This window comes from Myodes glareolus, chromosome X, assembly GCF_982192425.1.
Source record: "Myodes glareolus chromosome X, mMyoGla1.1, whole genome shotgun sequence".
In the NCBI taxonomy this organism is placed as follows: domain Eukaryota; kingdom Metazoa; phylum Chordata; class Mammalia; order Rodentia; family Cricetidae; genus Myodes; species Myodes glareolus.
Genome location: NC_142053.1, coordinates 51,267,488 through 51,284,847, shown reverse-complemented (window position 1 = coordinate 51,284,847; position 17,360 = coordinate 51,267,488).

Below are 17,360 nucleotides of genomic sequence, written 5' to 3'. Positions count from 1 at the left end.
GTTAGAATTTGAGCTAAGTTCTTAGTAGAATTTCAAATGTTGATTATAAAATTTACAAGGAATTACAAGGCTTGATTTGCTCTGAATAGCCAACATTACCTTGAAAAGTAAGATAAAAGTAGACGACTCATACTTTAAAATTGTAGGACTTACTACAAAGTTAAAATATTAAAACCAGTATGTTACAAGCATAATATTCATGGAATAGAACTGAATTTAGAAAGAAATGTGGAAGAGCCTGTAGTCGGCTTATTTAATTAATTTATTTTCTATTTGGAAAGTATTTTAATATTTATTTTTATGTGAGTGTTGGCCTGCAAGTGTATCTGCACACCACATGTTGGAGGAGAGGGCTTCTTGTTCTTCCCGGCCGCCCGGCTAGCTTATACCAAAAATAACCACACAGAAACTATATTAATTAAAACACTGATTGGCCCATTAGCTCTAACTTTTTATTGGCTAGTTCTTATATTAATTTAACCCATTTTTATTAATCTGTATATCGCCACGTGGCAGTGGCTTACTGGCAAAGATTCGGCATGTCTGTCTCTGGCGGCTCCATGGTGTCTCTCTAGCTCTGCCTTCTTCCTCCCAGCATTCATTCGGTCCAGTTTTCTCTGCCTACCTAAGTTCTGCCCTATCAACAGGCTAAGACAGTTTTTTTATTCATTAACGGTAATCACAGCACACAGAAGGGACTCCCACATCAACCACATGTGTTCCTTATACCCACGAAGGCCATGAAAAGACATCAGATACCATGCAACTGGAGATACAGACAGTTGTTAGCTGCCACATGGGTATTTGAAACTGATGTCCTGGGTCCTCTGGAAGAGCAGCAAGTGCTCTTAACCACTGACCCATCTTTCCAGTCACAGTTTTGTTTATTTGGCTTTGAATTCACTCAGTATGTAGTAGAGCTCTCTTTCCTCTGCCTCTACCTTCCAAGTGCTGAGATTATAGTCACATGTAACCATGTCCAACCAGTCAGTTTTTGACAAACTTATCCCAAAACCTTTAAATGAGGATGAAGTGTATTTTGTTCAGTAAATGGTGCCCAGGCAACTGGAGAACCATCTGGAAAAGGAAAAGTTGGACCTCCATCTTACACAATATACAAACTTAGATTAAAAATGCATCAAAGACAGAGATGTTTAAATTCAAACTAGAAAATCTTCAAACCCTGACTGACTCTGGCAGTGGATTCTTTGGTATGACACTAAAAATACGAGCAGCAGCAACAAAGTAGATAAATTAGACTTCAACATTGCAAACTTTTGGGGTTCATATGAAACATTAAGATAATCAGAAAATAGTGGGTATAGTGGTACATGACTTTATTTAAGCGCTTAGAAAGCAGAGGCAAGGACAGGGGTTGGGGCAGGTGAATCTCTGAGTTTGAAGTCAGCATTATTTACATAGAAAGTTCCAGTCAAGTCAGGGCTACATAGTGACACTCTGTATAAAATAATACTGAAAAGAAAAGACTAATCATAGAATACAATAATATTACTTCAGATTATATGTCTGATAAAGGACACACATTCACAATATATAAAGAACATTAAATTCAGTAGTTAAAGTAGAAATTAATTAAAAGTAGGCAAAGGAACTGAAAGAATCTGCAATGAACATACACAAATGGTCAATAAGCACATGAAAAGATGCTCAAAACTAGTATTCATAAAATAAATGTTAATCAAAACAAAAATGAACTTTCACATCAATACCTTAAAAAGTGACTATTTTTAAAAGTCACATACTAACACTTTGGGTGCAGATGTAGAGAAATTGAAGTCTTCATGTATTACTAACAGGTTTATAAACTGATGCGACTACTTTTGAAAAGAGCATGGAAGACCTTCAAGATTTAAACATTGAATTACCATTTGATTTGTCACAATTTAATTTATAGATGTATATCCAAGAAAGTTGCTGAACCTATAGATCCACATATAAATTTGTACACACATTCATCTTAGTATTGTTTATAATAGTCAAAGGTGCAAACAGTGCAAATACCCATCTATTGGCAAATAAAAAAATCTCCATATAAGCACACCAGAGAGTTTTGTTTGGATATAAAAATGAATGAAGTACTGACAGATGCTGCAATATTGATAAACCTTAGAAACACTGTAGTAAACGAGGGAAGCCAGACACAAAATACCATATAAGATCACATTTATATAAGGTATCTGTAAGTGACATGTCTTTACATATAAAATACTCCCTCTTTTTCTCCCAGTACTAAGGATTGAATGCAGGCCTTCAGAGTTTCTTTTTTATTCTTGTGACTTTCACACATGTATTTTCAGCATATTAACAAAGGTTAGGTGAGTTGTCGATGAATATACAGTATGAGTCAGATTTTGAATTATCTTTGGTCTATATTTATTTTGTGGATGACAAAAAGGCTCTAAATTAATTGTAGTGACAGTTGCATGACTGGATATATTAAAATCATTGAATTACATGCTTTATGTGAATGAATTATATGGTATGAGTTTTATCTCAATGTGTTATCAATAACACTTGTAGCTTCACAGTTAATATCTGGTGTTGTTCTTAGGTGTACATGAGACGTCAGAAGGGTTGAAAATGGGGCGAGAGCATAAGTAAAATTCTTCACTAAGTGAATAAATGTCTGTATTCTCTTAGCACTGACTTCATTAATCAGTACATGGAGGAGTGATGAGGTTCAGCTTAGCTTTTGTGGCCCACCACAGGGTCTAAAGCGGGGCAGGAAGTGCCAGTTGTCTTGGATGGCCCATTTCTTTCCCACAGGACGTAAAGGGGTGAGGCAGGTGACATCAGAAACCCCCCTACAGCATGACTGTCTGCACCTACCCTTATGGGTAATGCAAAAAGTACACCACACTAAAGGGACAGGGCTTAAGTCTTGAGACCCGAATTCCTTTCAAGGGAGAAACTCGTTCGTTCAACACAAAGCACAATATTATTGCTTTTTTTTTGTTAAAAAAAAAGCTGCATGAATTTCCACATACCATCTGCCTGTTATTTTTACAAGTTCCTGCCTAAAGTAGGTTTGGATTTATGCTGTCGGAATTTGAAGGCATAATTGTGATATTGTTCTTAAGAACTATTACGGTATTGTCTTCCTAGCACTTTTGTTTGATTGTGAGTTTTATTTTTTCTCTCTGGAAAGCCTGTTTGACTAAATCAAATGCATATAAATGAGGGCACTGAGATGCCATTCTTAGAGAGTACTAGGTGATTAGACACTCAAAGTTAATGAGTTAATGTATTGCTAATCAACCAGACTTACAACATAATTTAATAGAGATAATTGAAAATATTGGATAGGATCAAGCATGTTGCACTCTCAGTCTCATTCTGCATTCACTTTCATTATGAAGAAGTTGAAAATGTGTTCTTGCTGTGTTCCTCTTTTATTAGGCTTAGTAACAACAAACTCATTGAAATGGGCACACAGAACTTTTCACTTAGCTATATCCTAGTACACGTTATGCCCATTCACTCCTTATCATTCTTTACTTGTAGTATATGCCTTAAAAATAAAGATCAATGGACTTTGCATAATTGTATGTATTGCCCAAATACCAACTACCCATCTTGATCCTGAATTCAATATAAGTGTTTGGAGGTGGGGACACTGTATTCCGGTTTAATCAGCACTCTAACTCAGGCAAGGGCCAGTAAATGAGACTTGCTTACCAACCAGTAACTACAGTGGTAACTTACATTATATGAAGTCCTTTCTATGTGTTCCAATGCTAGTTTTCTTCTTATTTCTTTAGCAGATAATTGTCGCTGTTTTTTTGTTCTTCCTTTACTTGCAGTGAGGACTCCAGTTCTAGCATCCCCTATCCTGCTAAGTTGTGCAATACCATACATCCTCTTGCAATTTTCATCATGTATTTTGCAGCTATGTAGGTCAAAACTTAGACATACAATTTACAATGATCTAATTTTATCAAAAATTTCACACACACCCATATGCATGTATATCTATTCCACACTTTCTATTATAAACTTTTTTTTTTCCTCAGAAAGAAGGTCTTGCTTTGTAGTATTACTCTTGGACATGGTAGTGTCTCTATAGCCCAGACTGACCTTGAACTTCTGACAATCCTCCTGCGTCAGCCTCCCAATTGCTATAGCATGTATTACCATGCTTGGCTTCTATTCTAAGCTCGACCTTATAGAAAAGGATGCAGTGTTGACAGTGGTAACATAGGCATTTATTTTTAGCTGATAGGAATATACAAAATTCCATCCAAAATGCTATATCATTCATTAATCAACATGAGTTACTTCTAATTTATAGATATTACAATTGTCAAACTTTAGATAGGAAAAAATTAGCGTAATGTGGTAGGAAGCATAGGAAAAGCACAGTCGGTATTCAATAAATAGTTAACTAATGCATTAATTCATTTCATATGAAGCTTTGACCTAATAATAACATAAAATTTGGAAAGAGAAAACAAAATGATACAAAGGCAACATGCTTCCTCTCAGTAACATGTTTCATTCGGAGGATTAGAGAAAAAGACATCTAGAAATTATCCTGAACAACAAACTGAATATTTTTTCTAGGCCATCACAATGATACATTTTAGACAGTATATTAGTTACAGTTCTTTAGAGAAACAGAATTTATAGAATAAATAATAGAGAAACAAATACATAAATATATTACACACTATACACACATATATACATACACACACATATATATATATACACACATATACACATACACACACACACACATATAAAGGGGATTTATTAGAGTGGCTTACAGGCTATGATACAGCTAGTCCAACAATGGCTGTCTACCAACAGAAGGTCCAAGAAATCAGTAGTTGCTCAGTCCATGAGAGTGGATGTCTTAGCTGATCTTCAGTATACACTGGAAAACTAAAGAAGTAGGCTCCACTGCTAGTGAAGAAGTGGACTTGCTACCGGAGAGCATACAGGTAAAGAGAGCAAGCCTCCTTCTTCCATGTCCTTTATATAGGATGCCAGCAGAAGATGTGCTCCAGATTAAAGGTGTATCTTCCCACCTCAAAAGATCTGAATTAAAAGTAGGTCTTGCCACCCAGATATCAATCCACACACCCACGAACACCTGATTTTTGACAACGGAGCAAAAATATAAAATGGAAAAAAGAAAGTATATTCAACAGATGGTGCTGGCATAACTGGATATCAACATGTAGAAGACTGAAAATAGATCCATATCTATTGCCATGCACAAAACTCAACTCCAAATGGATCAAAGACCTCAACATAAAAACAACCACACTGAACCTTATAGAAGAGAAAGTGGGAAGTACACTTGAACGCATTGGCATAGGAGACCACTTCCTAAATATAACCCCAGTAGCACAGACACTGAGAGAAAAGTTAATAAACTGGACCTCCTGAAAAGGAGAAGCTTCTGTAAAGCAAAGGACATGGTCAACAAGACAATGACAACCTACAGAATGGGAAAAGATCTTGGCCAACTGCAAATTGGACAGAGGGATGATCTCCAAAATATACTAAGAACTCAAGAAACTGGTCATCAAAAGAACAAATAATCCAATTTAAAAAGTGGGGTACAGACCTAAACAGCTAACTCTTAACAGAGAAATCTAAAATGGTTGAAAAACACTTAAGGAAATGCTCAACATCCTTAGCCATCAGAGAAATGCAAATCAAAAGAACTCTGAGATTTCATCTTACACCTGTAAGAATAGCCAAGATAAAAAACACTGATGACAGCTTATGCTGGAGAGGATGTGAGGTAAAGGCAACACTCCTGCATTGCTGGTGGGAGTGCAAACTGGTACAGCCCGTTTGGATATCAGTAGGATGATTTCTCAGAAAATTAGGAAACAACCTTCCTCAAGACCCAGCAATACCACTTTTGCGTATATACCAAAAGGCTGCTCAAACATACCATAAGAACATCTGCTCAACTATGTTCATAGCAGCATTGTTTGTATATAACTAGAACCTGGAGACAACCTAAATGCTCCTTGACTGAAGAATGGATAAGGAAAATGTGGTAGATTTACACAATGGAGTACTACGCAGCAGAAAAAAATGACATCTTGAAATTTTCAGGCAAATGGATGGATATAGAAAACATCATATTGAGGGAGGTAACCCAGACCCAGAAAGACAAATATAATATGTCCTCACTCAGACATGGTTTTTAGACAAAAAACAAAGAAAATCCAGCCTACAATTTAGAATCCCAGAGAACATAGACAACAATGGGGACCCCAATAGAGACATACATGGTTCTAATCTACATGGGAAGTAGAAAAAGACAAGATCTTTTGAGTAAATTGGGAGCATGGGGACCATGGGAGAGGGTAGAAGTGGGGGGAGAGGAAGGAAAGGAAGCAGAGAAAAATATATAGCTCAATAAAAACAAAAAAATTAAAAAGTGGGTCTTCCCCTTTTTTCCCTCAAATGATTTAATTAAGAAAAAAATCTCTCACAGGTGTACCTAGCCACGTGACCTTTAGTTAATTTCAAATGTAGTCAAGTTGGCAACCAAGAATAGCCCTCAGAGACAGTATTTTTCATTATATTTCAGCATGTATCAGACTATTAAGGCACACATTGCTGGGCTTCTCCTTCAGTGTTTCTGACTCACTAAGTCTGGAGTTGGGATTGATACATTTCTACCAGCTTTCCCATGGATACAGATCCTGCTAGATACAGAGTCACCAAACACCCTAACATGCCCAGGACTGAGCGTATTCCCCACATTTTGGTCTTTCAGTGGTAAAATGGGACTCTTTTGGGCAAATTAGTCATTTACCACTTCCCTGATCCAGGACTAGTCCAGACTTTTAGTACCATAAGTCTTTGAAATTGTATACTAACCCTCTAGGTATCTTTGTCAGTTTTATTTTATTTTATGTGTGTGAGTGTTTTGTCTGAATGTTTGTCTGTATACTGTGCACATGTTTTCAGCCCACAGAGTCCAAAGGAAGGCATCAGAATCCCTGGAACTGGAGTTACAGAAGGTGTAAGCTGCTATGGTGCTGGGAATTGAAGCTGGGTCTATGGAAGAGCAGCAAATCTTCTGCCTGCTCCAGGGACACACATTGTGCTTAGACTAGGATGTAAACCATGGATCCCTCTGTTCCTCAGTTCCGAAGACATAGATGGGAATATATCATTGGTTTTTCTGTGTCTTTTGCATACACTTGGCTCATTGTGGGAATTTTCTGTCTCTATAATAGCACAAGCCAATTCCTCACAATAAGCCTCTTTATGGTATAAATAAACAAACACACTTACACACACACACATGCACGCTCATGCACATCCTAACAAAACATAGAAGTGACACCAAAGAAGTTATTTTTGTCTTAAAGGAAACAGCCTTCTTCCGCCCTGGAGAAATCAGTGTTAGCAAGGTACCAAATCACTTGAACATTTCCAGTAACTGATCTCCCTACTTCCACCAGTAATTTTCTTCATGGAGTCAACGTTTTATCCGTATGCATATCTAGCATAAGCATGATCTTTGTCCAAGGGATGTCAGTTTTCCCCTTTTAAACACTGTCTTTCACAAGATTCATTCCACTTTTCTTACGACTGCCATGCAATTCGTGTGGCCAAGGGACCCTGACTGCTTCGGCATTGCAGCAATTATTGGAGCCCAAGTATCAATTGTCCCATGGTTGAGAAGCTCTGCTCTATGCTTTCGATTTTCAAATTGCTCAAATCAAAGGACAGTGTGACCTGTTTTACAGTCTCAGGGCAAATCTGTTCCTAGAGCAACGAGTATATTCCAAGATTTTGAAATTCATTTCAAAACACTAAAATAAATATGGATACATTATATCTAGAACCTAAGACATTTTAAAGGTAATCTTACTTTATATTTTTAATTTTAATTCCGTTTTAATTTAAAATATATTTATTTATAGGGTACATGTTTATATATTCTAAAGGATGGAAAAAACAATTCAGCAATGGCTTATATTTGAAGTAACTTGATTATTGGGAAGCAAATATTACCTAAAATATGCAATAATCTTACTAAATTTAAGTATGAAAATGATATTTTAAATTCTTTTTCAGATATTTTTCTTTAAAAATTATATATTGTTTTAAAAAATGTTCACATATACACTTTGATCATATTCTTCTCCTTCCCCCAACTCCTCCTATGTTTTCCTCCTCCCAACCTCTGCTCCTTATTCACCAAATCTCATGTTCTTTCTCCCTCTTCTCCAGGTTCAGGGGACTACGTAGGAGAGAAGGCGGAAAGATTCTAAGGGCCAGTGCTGACAGATGACTTCAAGACGACAATGTTTTCCAGGCCCCAAAGGCTTAGTGCATGTATGAACTCACAGAAACTAGGACTGCGTTCATAATCCTGGACAAGCTCACGCTGGACAAAGCTTCACCCATAACCTAGAAGCTGCTTCTAAGTGATACCTTCTGGGAGAGGGAAAATTGTTATTTTTTTTTCCAATAGAATGACACTAGGTACATCAACCAGAGTCCAGAGGCAGATCTAAAACTTTAAGAGTAATTGGCCAATGCAAAATGGGCTCCATATATATTTTTTGTGCTTTATTTTAAGAGTGAGAGGAGGACAATGATTTTTATCTTTAAAAATTATATATATATATACATATTTTCAAATTAGATTATGATTATATCATTTCTCCCTCCCTTTTCCTTCACCCCAACTCCTCCCATGTACCTCTTTTCTACTCCCTCAAATTTATAGCCTCATTTTCTTTGTTGTGTTATATGTATAAATAAAACTTCCTTAGTCCCATATAATGTTACTAGTATGTACATAATTTCAGGGCTGATCACTTGATGCACTGTCACACAACTCCTAAAGCTGAAAGGATATTACAGAAGAGGGGTGTAGAATGTTTGTAAGCTCCATCACAGTTAGCTTTCTGGGGGATTACATTGCCTAGAATGCAGGGAAGCTACCCCTGTGAAGACTCAACATGGCTGCCTAGACAAGCTCTGAACTAGGATGGCATTCTGACATGGAATGAGTTCATCTTATGGGGCCCTAGGCTTAGGCAAAGAGCTACAGGCAACTAAAGAATGCTGAGAGGGGAACAGATAGCCTTATCTAGGAAACAACCAACCAATTGGTTATATATTATTTTTTAAAAAATGATTAGAAATACAAGTTATATAGAATTAATGAAAATTAGAATCATACTATGAATAATAATTTATATAGTTAGTAATGTTTTATGGTAGTAGAGCACACATAACAAAATTTAACATTTCCAAACTATCTTTAGATGTTTAGTTCAGTGGCGTTATTTATACTTAACAGCAGTATGCAACCTTCAACACCACCCATCTCCAGAACTCTTTCATCTTCACAATGTAAACTTTTTTCTATTTTTCTTTTATTGAAAAATAGGGCTTTTTCATGCCCTATTAATAAATTCTGATTAAAGTTTCCTTTCCCTCAACTCCTCTGAGATCTTTCTCACCTCCACTCCTTTCTGAATCCACACTCTTGTTAGAAAACAAACAGGCATCTAAATAATAATTATAAAAAATATAAAAAAGATAGAACAAGTATAAGCAAATGAGAATAGGACAAAACAAACAAACAAACAGAAGAAAAAGAGCCAGAAAAAAGAGCAAAAAGCATACAGACAGAGACACACTGAGGATTCCTTGTAGATGTCATACAGGGACGTGAACTGCCCGAAGAGATAAGATTGAAAACTTGATGCAGATTGATTGTCAACCTGCATCAGACTTCGAGGAGTCTAACACCAGGTGGTTTATTCACAATGTGTTTAAGCCAAGTATAATTTGGAAAAAAGGTTTCCTGGTGTACAATCCCCAGTGTACAAAGAGGCATAATTACATTGAAACTCAACTCAGGATACAACATATCATTTCTTTCAAGAAGATGGGTTCTGGTGATAATGCTACCTGTACTTGCTTAAGGGCCTAAGCATCTGGCCTAATCCAAGTTATGCAGATCGCATCTGGGTCATTTGGGCCATTAGCCACCTGTGGTCTTGCTTGTGAGAGCCTGGGGGAGCTTCTGCCTCCAAGGATCATTTAAATTACTAGCTGGCTCCAGTCTTGATTGTAGGAGCTTGATATGGCCTGGCCTGGCTCAACAGATACCACAGCTCACCAGTCTTCTGTTAATCATTTCCAGTTGTCTTCTTTCTGGATGGAAGAGCAGGTTTTTCAGCTTTCCCACTGGAAATGCAACCCTGTGTGCTTAACATTCCTGGGTTCTCTGGAGATCTGTGGGCTCAAGGACTTTCATGTTATGTTCACAACAACTCATGTTTGTATACACATTAATCCTATAAAAACCACAAAACGAGAAGCCATATTATATACACAAAGGACTTGTCTGGTTAAAAAAATGCCCTGAATAAATATTATGGAACAAGGAGCCTCCAAATATGCCCCTGAGTTCATTTTGTGTTAGCCATCTCCTGCTGGGCATGGGACCAACCCTTAAGGGTTGTATCCCCAGTGAGACTCTGTTGGAGAAAACTAATTTTTATTTGCAAGTTGTTATCAGTTGGAGATAGCTTCTGGGTTAGGGATGGGAGCTTGTGTCCATTTATTCTCTCATTATTGGGATCCCATCTAGCGAAGACCTGGCAAGACCCTGGACATGCTTCCACAGTCTCTGCAGTTCATATGTGCATTGGCCTTGCTGTGTTTAGGTCTTGCTTCCTTGATGTCCTTCACCCCTTCTGGTTCTTACATGCTTTCCACTTCCTTTTCTACAGGGTTCCTGGAGCCCTGAGGGGAGGGATTTGTTGGAGACATTCCATTTATGATAGAGTGTCCCAAGGTTTCCCACTCCCTGTACACTGTCTGTCCATGAGCATTTGTTCCCATCTGCTGCTGGAGGAAGCTTTTCTGATGACCGCTGAGCAAGACTCTCAGGTAAGGAAAGAATGCTGTTAGTAGTCATTTAATTGCTGTGTTTCGTTAGCAGAACAGCGGCGTTTGGCTTTCCCTTAGGTCTCTAATCTATCTAGTCTAATATTCTTGGCTATCTAAGCAGTGTTGGGGCTAAGCTCCATCTCATGGAGTGGTCCTTGTATTCAATCAGATATTGGTTAGTTACTCCTACAAGTTTTGTGCCATTATTTCATTAGCTAATCTTGCAGGCAGGTCATCATTATAGAATGAAGGACTTGTAGCTGGGTTGGTGTTTACCTTTCTCTTCTGGTAAGTACCTCCCAGGAACACTGATCAGTAGGGGGCAGAGGCTCTAGGTAGGCACCAGTTCAACTTCTCTTGTGTTCAGTGAGCTGTATGGGTGTTGTCTTCAACAATAGGGCCTCACTGTTCATTTATAAAGGGCAACTAATAGCTTTGGCAATAGCTTGGGTGGTTTGGGGATTCCTTTGGGGGTCCCATTCAGTCAAAAATTCTATTAGGTGTCACCCATTTATGGTACTGGAAGTTTCCTTTGGTAATAATAGATGCCCAGTTGGGGTTCTGTCTTCCTGTTATTTGGATATTTCATTTAGATCATCTTCATATGTGTATTTATTATAGGAAACTTCTACTGTATTAGGTTTCCATACTACCCCGCATACTAGCCCTTGGTTTTAGTTGGCCCCTGCATATTCCTTCTCTCACTCCTCTCTTTCCTCCAGACCCTGTCTGAGCCTCCCATTCCAGTACTCCCTAAGTTCATCCGTAAGGACTTATTCTAGTTCCCATTTCTAGGGAAATCTATCTTTCTTCTCTAGTCCTTTACTCTATATCTTTTTTATAGGATTGTAGCTTGCTTATTGAAGTCCAAACAGCTAATATACATACATAAATAAATATATACCTTATTTGTCTTTCTAGGTCTGTGTTACCACACCGAGGATGATTTTTTTTCTAGGTCCATCCATTGACCTGTAAATTTCATGTCATTTTTTAAATAGCCAAGTAATACTCCATTGTGTAAATGAACCACATTTTCTTTATCTATTCTTCTGTTGAGGGAAATCTAGATTGTTTCCAGTTTCTGGCTATTATGAATAAAGCAACAATGAACATGGTTGAGCAAGTTTCCTTGTGGTAGGATAGAGTGTCCTTTGGATATATGTCCAAGAGTGTGCCTTAGCTAACATTTCTTTTGCTATGAAGTACAGCAACTCTTATAAAGGAAAACTTCTATTTGGAGTTGGATTACAGTTTTCAGAGGTTTAGTTCATTATGGCAAGAAGCATGGCAACATGCAGACAGATATGGTGCTGGAGAAGGAGCTGAGAGTTCTTATCTTGATCTGCAGGCAACAGAAGGAGACTGTGTAAGACATTGAGCATAGCTTGAGCAAATGTGACCTCCAAACCCACCCTCACAGTGACACACTTCCTCTAACAAGGCCACACCTACTCCAACAAGGCCAACACTTCCTAATATTAGGTCACTCTCTATGGGACAAACATTCAAACACATGAGTCTATGGGGCCATACCTAGTCAGACCTTCATAAGTGATGGAGCTGGTAAATCAAGTATGATGATATATGAGGTAGATCAATTACCATTTTCCCGAGGAACTGTCACACTGATTTCCATCACTGTGCATCTGGTGGCTGTACCAGTTTGCATTCCCACCAGCAATAGATCAGTGCTCCCCTTACTCTGCATCCCTCGAGCATGAGCTGCTATTTGTTTTATTGATGTAAGATGAAATCTCAAAGTAGTTTTGATTCACATTTCCCTGATGGCTAAGAATGTTGATTATTGCCTTATGTGCTTCTCAGCCATTTAAGTTTCCGCTTATGACAATTCTCTTTAGATCTCTATCACACTTTAAATATTGTATATAAATGTTATTGGACAGTGTATTCCTTTTAAAAACGAGTTATTTTGTTTAGCACAATTCTACAAGATTCATCCATGTTACTACATTGTCCAAATGTTCCTCCTTATAAAACTGAATAACCTTCCATTATGTATATATGTATACCATATTTTGTTGATCCATTCATCTATTGAAGGACATGGGTTAGTTTAGCACTTAACTATTGTGAATAATGCTTCTATGAACATGGATTGCAGGTATTTGAGTACCTATTTTCAATGATCTAGGTTACAAACTTAGAAGTAGAATTAATGGATCACCTGATAATTCTATATACATTTAATTTTTAATAAATTGCAATGCTTCTTTGTTTTATTATTAGCTTCTCTAATGGGTTTTGGCGGCATCTTATTGTGATTTTGATTTCTTATCCCTAATTATCTGGTGACATTAGTCACCTATTCCTGTGCTTACTGGCTGGCTATTAATCCTCATTATAAAAATGTTGGCTAAAATCTTCTGCCCATTTGAAAATGATATCTGTGTGTACGTTGGTTATTTAATTTTAACAATACAATTGTTACAGAAATTGAGTTGAGTTGAGTTACAGAAATTCTGTGTCTGTTCTGATTTTCTGACTCTGACCTCCAAAGCACAGGGGATCCTTCTTTTCTGCAATCCAGGGAAGACCTATGCCTTTAAACAATGCTTTCCAGTTCTTGGCCATCTGGATATGGGTTTATTACTAATAATTTATTATTGAGTGAAAATTGGTTAATACGTAGTCTCCCAACTCATAATTACATTTCAAAATATTTCTCCTAGAAAATATGAGCCCAAAATTCAAGGAAGTAAGTTCTCGTTGAAGAAATTTCTAGTACTGGGGAAAATAATTATGAGTAACAGACCTTTCTATTTTCTCTACATATACTGTTTAGTTAGTCCTGCCCTTCATTTATTAGATTTTTACACATTATCTATCTTCTTTTCAACTTATTGCATATATGATGGAAGAAAAACTAATATGGCTCACAGCTGTGTCTATTTCATGAGAATGTGCTTGTGACATCCGCTCATGCCATTTTCTTTGCTTAATCTTCTTTACCAAAAGTTAAAGGATTTGCTTACAACTTGATGCTGCATATTTATTTCTCTGTATGTTTGAATTCACACATGAAAACTGAGGAGAGCTGGACTAGACGATTGTGTTTCCACACCTCAGAAACCTAGGCTTGCCAAAATACGTTGGAATGCTGTGCATGGGCGCTCAGAGCTGTCTTGCCACTTTAAGGGATAGGCGTCTGTCTCAGTTGCACATATGGTCATATTATTGCCTATATTTTCATGAGATGAGTAATCATAGCTGAGATTTATATAGTACTTCCCATGGGTGAGTTCTCTCTTTCTTTCTCTTTCAAATGGCTTAGAACCTACTTGAAGAGCTTTCTCAAGCCTTTCTGTGGTCTGTTATCATAAGGGCAGATGGCCAGCAATAGCCATATCCCTGAGACTGAAGGTGGCTACCGTGGGGAGTGTGGATGGGTCTTTCAAACTTAGATTGTCTGCTCATACCCATAATAAAAACATAATAAAAAAAACATAATGGTGCAAGATCGAACCAGAGTTTGAGGAGAGAAAGAGGTAGTGGACTTATTTTGTATCATTACATCGTTGTGAAGGGGTCTGAGAAGTCCTGGAATCCTGCAAATCTGGACATGCAGCTTCTTTTGAGAGTATTTTAAAAATCAGGTTAAGAGAATAAACACAGTTTATTTACCTGTTCCTTAAAACTTTGGGATGTAGGGTATGTGTACTTCCATCTGGGCGTTTGTCTCATTTTCTCACAAATTTTACTGGCATGTCTCTTTAAGGCTCTATGTACACAAGTATGGGGTGGATCATGCATTGAGGTGTGGTGGTTAGTGAAGAAGAGAAGGAGGATATGTACTTGGGAATATATCATATCTTCTCATAGAGGTACTGGACAGTTCCAAGAAAACAGGTGGCAGCACATAAAGTCTTGTGTCGGGCATTCTGGATTTTATTCTTGGCTCTGCAACATGTTATCTCTATAGCCTTGGGAAGTCATTTGATGTCAATGCTTTTGTTTTCAGTTTGTCACTGTAAAATACGACTTAATTCAGTCTATATGGCACTAAAGTACTTAAGTAGTTCCTGGCGAGTCGTGTGTATTATGCAAGTTCTAGCTTTGGAAATAATTATTTACATCCGCACATTGCTGGGCTGAATGTGTCAATACTGTGGAAGACCTCCAAGCAAGAGAAGCTCTATTCATTTGCCATAGTTTTCAGTCCCAGGAATAATATGGAAACACCCAAAGTTGATCGGAATGAAAAGAACATTATAGAAATGGGCTCCCTAGAACATCAGAAGAGAATAATTGGAATGGGTCACACCAGTCACTGTTCTTATTTTCAAATGCTAAAGGGAGGGTCAGGCTGATGATCTCTTTGGGAGAAGTGTTTGTGGTAGAGGGTTTCTGTTGGTTGGTGAGCATCTGGTTGGAGGGCGGCGTAGTCTCCTGCCCAGTTATAGACTGAAGTCATGGAAACAGACAGAAATGATAGTTATTTGCATCCCGTCTTATGCACGTGGGCATCTTAAGAGTTGACTTTGCAGAACTGGTGGTAGTTGTCATGTTTAAATAATTTATACTGAAACAGTGTCCCATTTAGTACACATAGTGGCATTTAGGGGTCAGGGATCCTATTTCAGTCATTGCAGGTTTCCAGGTTGTAATAGTTCATTATCAGTACCGTCCATATCTGAACCTGCAGATATTACCTGCTGCGTTAGTATTGAATGACTGGAAGAATTCATGGACATCCCTTAACACCTATCAGAATTTCTAAACTGATTCTGTAAAATGTTGAACTCCCCCCATCCCCGGAATGCCAAAAGTTTGTTGAAAAAGTCATTTAATAAAAGCACAATTTTTCAACTTTGTCTGAAACTCATACAATTTTGAACAAAAGTATAGTGTCAGACCATTCCAAAATAAGAAAATTTATCTTGTGAAAATAGGCATACCCTTTGTAGGCATTATAAAACCTGGCTAAATGTGTTGCTTCTGGCTAAATGTGTCGCCAGCAAGAGAAATATTACCCATCCTCACCAATTCCCTGATAATCCAATGCAGGATTTGACACAGCTGATCCATGTATCTGAGAGGCCTTTCCAGTGATCCGGTCTTTGTTAACAGGGACTAGTTTCAAGGAGGCAGTATGACTTCTGTGCTGGGGCTGGCCTAGTCCCTGATGAAAGAGTACAGTGCCGTTACCTATCCATAGTTCCAATTTTATCCTTCCTTTCTGACCTTAAGGAGCAACCAGCTAATATTAAAGGTGATAGAAATTACATGATTTGTAGTCTGGTCAAACTGTTTCTCTGGGTCTGTAATTTTAAGGTAGAGCCTGTTGATTCTGGAGTGTAGGGCAGGGAGATTCTACTGATAGAATAGAACTTGGAAACTTGTTATCTCTGTTTTAAGGACCCGGAGATGACCTGGTCTTAGCCTCCTTTCCCAGAGTAAGAGCTCATGCCCAACATAGGAAATGTATAAATTACAAAAAGTGAGAATATATACTACTTTTACTTACATCAAAACATAACAACTTCACTTATAACGTATCACTTATATATTCAAAGTATGACTTTGTGATTTGTAATTTCTCCTGAGACTTTCAAAGCATATCTACTTTCAGGCAATGCCTAAATGCTGTATGCTTCCCATTATTTTCTTGTCTCCATTTGGGCATCTTGACTCCATCTGCTTGGACAAATGACAAATAAGCAAGAGCTTCAAGTTCCCAAGCCTGCCAGGAGAGTGGTGTGGTGACATCCAAGAGGAAGTGGCAATGGAGGAGCAGTCAAGCCCAGCCCCAGAACCCTCAGTCTTCCTGGCTCACCTATACAGAGAAGTGTGCTGTGGTCCAGGTGATGTCTGCCCATAGCTTGAGCCTCATGGAGGAACCAAGCACAGGCCAGGTTGAATCAGAATGATGTACAGATGCCTACACAACTTCTCACAGGGAACTGCCCAGTTCCTTATTGAAAGAATTTCAACCTTATAATTTACCTCTTATGGTTCTAAGTCTCTGAAACGGGGATAGGAAAAGTCCCCAGGATGCCAGCAAGTTGTAGAGTCTAGTTTCCAGGGAAAACAGGAAAGCAAGGGAACTAGAAGGTTTGAATTCTGCCTTTGACCAGTTAGATAACCAGGAGATATGTTCCACTTTTTCATTGTGATTGACCAAAACAAGAGCTGGTGCTTTTGAGTCCTGCCACATTTGATCTCTTTTAGTTCTAAAATATCATCTGCTCACCTCATACTGTTCCATCTCCCAAAAAGAAAATCAATCTCCTTCACAAGGGATTTTCCTTGGACAGGGCATAGCTCATCTCAGACTTTCTCTGAGTTGTTGCCAGGTAGTTGTTTTAGTTTTAAGAAGGTACTCCAAAATGTAACCACTTGTGAAAATCAGTAGGGTAAATATGTAATCAATTGAGAGTTGAAATGTATTCACTCTGATCTGTGGTCCTTGT